The sequence below is a fragment of the Bison bison genome, unplaced genomic scaffold (assembly GCF_000754665.1).
Source record: "Bison bison bison isolate TAMUID 2011002044 unplaced genomic scaffold, Bison_UMD1.0 scf7180017864063, whole genome shotgun sequence".
Taxonomy (NCBI): Eukaryota; Metazoa; Chordata; class Mammalia; order Artiodactyla; family Bovidae; genus Bison; species Bison bison.
The window spans coordinates 15,068,270-15,071,208 of record NW_011494635.1 but is presented as its reverse complement, the minus strand read 5'-3'; the positions used below and the strand labels follow the sequence as shown (position 1 = coordinate 15,071,208).

Genomic DNA, 2,939 nt, shown 5'->3' with positions numbered 1-2,939 from the left:
CATTCATTCTCACTCACTGTCTACCAGACTGCAAGTGTCCTCTTTCTTATAGAGAAAATGCCAGAAGTAAAAATAACTGTGAGACAAGAGAAAATTCAACAGATCCTAGGGCACAATATCTCACTAGGTTGCAATCCCATCCTCAGCCAGCCACCTGGAAAACTGCAGGAGAAAGAGACAAGACAGATACAACAGGAACCCAGAGTTATTTCAACATACCACAAGTGATATTAAGTTTGCCTAAATTTGAAAATACTGGAAAAGTGTCCTGCAGAGCAGTGCACAGATCATAGGAAGGGGATTCAATTTATGCTTGATTTAAAAGGGTTGACGGACTTCCCTGGTGGCTCAGATGGTAAAGCATCTGTCTATGATGCGGGAGACGGGGGTTCAATCCCTGGGTTGGGAAGATCCCTTGGAGAAGGAAATGGCAATCCACTCCAGTACTATTGCCTGGAAAATCCCATGGACAGAGGAGCCTGGTAGGCTACAGTCCATGGGGTCACAAAGAGTTGGACACGACTGAGCGACTTCACGTTCGTTAAAAGGGTTGACACAGAATCTCCAGAATGTGTGCATATATTATTACATATGTCACAAGGGATGATCAGTAGTGATCAAGTCAAGAATCTTGAGATGGCACATTATCTTGGATTTTCCAAGTAGAGCCCATGTGATCACAAAGATTCTTATAAGTAAAAGACGGAGGCGGGACAATTGGAAAAGGAGATGTGATGTCAGAAGCAGAGGTCAGAGTGATGTGGGGCCCTTTGCCAAGGAGTGTGGGCACCTCTGGGAGCTGAAAATGGCAAGGAAATGGACTCTCCCCTACAGCCTTCAGAAGGAACTTCAGAAGGAGTTCTCTGTAGGAGAACTCTGGTCTACAATAGCTGGCCTATTGTAGATTTCTGCCTGCTCCAACTGTATGAGGGCTTCCCAGGTGGCACTAATGGTAAAGAACCTGCCTGTCAATGCAGGAGATGTAAAAGATCTCCTTGGTCAGGAAGATCCCCTGGAGGAGGGCATGGCAATCCACTCTAGTATTCTTGCCTGGAAGAGGAGTCTGGTGGGCTACAGTCCATAGGGTTGCAAAGAATCAGAAACAATTGAAGTGGCTTAACACACACACAACGCACATTAAATCACTAAACACGGTAGTTACTTACAGTGACTATTGGAACTTAATTCAAGGAGAGATGTGAATAAATGGGCAAGAAAGAAAGAAAGTGAAGTCACTCAGTCATGTCCGACTCTTTGCGACCCCATGGACTGTAGCCTACCACGCTCCTCTGTCCATTTTCCAGACAAGAGTACTGGAGATTTTCCAGGCAAGAGTACTGGAGTGGGTTGCCATTTCCTTCTCCAGAGGATCTTCCCAACCCAGGGATCGAAGCTGGGTATAACATCTGGGGAGAAGAGATGAAAAGGAGTGAAAAGTGTCATTTGGCAATTGAGTGGTGAAAGGAAAAAGAAAAAAGTAGGGCAAAGTATTTAGGTTCCTGAAAGACAAAATAGAATCAAGAAATTAGAGGACTCAGAACCTTTCTGCCTCTATCAAAACCAACCAACCAACCCAAAACTCCATTAACCTATTGGATTATTATGTACTGAGAGAAGAGAGGAACACCAGGCTGGAAATATTCTAAAAACACCCCAATTTCAAGGAAACGAGCAATAAGATGTGCATGCTCACAGGAGACCAACTCGAGCAGCAGCAGGATCACATGGGCATCTTACACTTTGCTCAAGCCTCACAACCTGGATGTCCCTGGAAGCATTTCCAGACTTGAGACCCAGCAGGCACGCTAGGTTAGGCACACTGCAGGACTGAGAAATGCCAGCCCTGGCCTGAGCCCCAGCACGAGACGGAAGTATTTCCAAGGTGCTCCGGGCAAGGAGGAGTGGATTCTTCTCTCCTGCTCACCCAGTTCAGTACAACTTGAACCCTAGAAATAACACAAGGGAAAAGCATAGCAGAACTCTGAGGTGGAAGAGGAGACAGACTGGCTAGAGACCCAGGTACTGGAGAAATTACCTAGTGGTCAGGCACCCAGGCCCACTCTCCTAACTCCCCAGCAAAAGAGGAGACCCAGGTGTGGCACCAGAAAAAAATGTCTAAACCAATAATCCTAGTTCCTTACTCAAGAAACAAGAAAAGAAGGACCAAAGTAAACCCAGAGCAAGCAGAGGGAAGGAAATCATAAAGAAGAAAAATCAGTGAAATTGAAAACAGAGAAACAATAAAGAAAATAACTGAAATAAAAGTTTCTTTTTAAAGACCAATAAAATTGAAAAACTTCCAGTATAACAGAGAAAGGAAAAAGGAAGAATGACACATTTCCACTATCAGAAATGAAACAGAGGACATCACTACAGACTCTGCAGATATCAAAATGTAATAAGGGAATACTATGAACAACCATAAGCTGAAACTCAACAGCTTAGACACCATGGACCAAATACTTCAAAAAGCAAAAGCTATCACAGTTCACATAATATGAAATGAATACTTTAAATAGCCCTTAACAATTCTGATACATTTTCAAATTAAAAAAAGAAATAAAGATTCTCAAGGCCCAGATGGTGTCACAGGAAAATTTGACCATGCATTTACCGATGAATTAAAAGGCATTTTTGGTGAACAAAAAACAATGATAAAAGATATACTTAGAAAATTTAAAAGTATACTGCACTTTAAATGATATTAGGGGATTATTCGGAGAAGGCAATGGCACCCCACTCCAGCACTCTTGCCTGGAAAATCCCATGGACGGGGGAGCCTGGTGGGCTGCAGTCCATGGGGTCGCTAACAGTTGGATACGACTGAGCGGCTTCACTTTCACTTTTCACTTTCATGCATTGGAGAAGGAAATGGCAACCCACTCCAGTGTTCTTGCCTGGAGAATCCCAAGGATGGGGGAGCCTGGTGGGCTGCCGTC

At 43.9% G+C, this 2,939-nt stretch overlaps 2 protein-coding genes across 2 annotated transcripts in view; both read right to left on the bottom strand.

The window, feature by feature from the left end:
* The window catches only part of LOC104986091 (tyrosine-protein phosphatase non-receptor type substrate 1-like), a 123,802-nt gene that overhangs the window by 50,931 nt on the left and 69,932 nt on the right, over positions 1-2,939 (bottom strand). The gene's annotated exons all lie outside the window — the stretch shown is intronic.
* Positions 1-2,939, bottom strand: part of SIRPB1 (signal-regulatory protein beta 1) — a 40,744-nt gene that overhangs the window by 2,350 nt on the left and 35,455 nt on the right. The window lies entirely within an intron of this gene.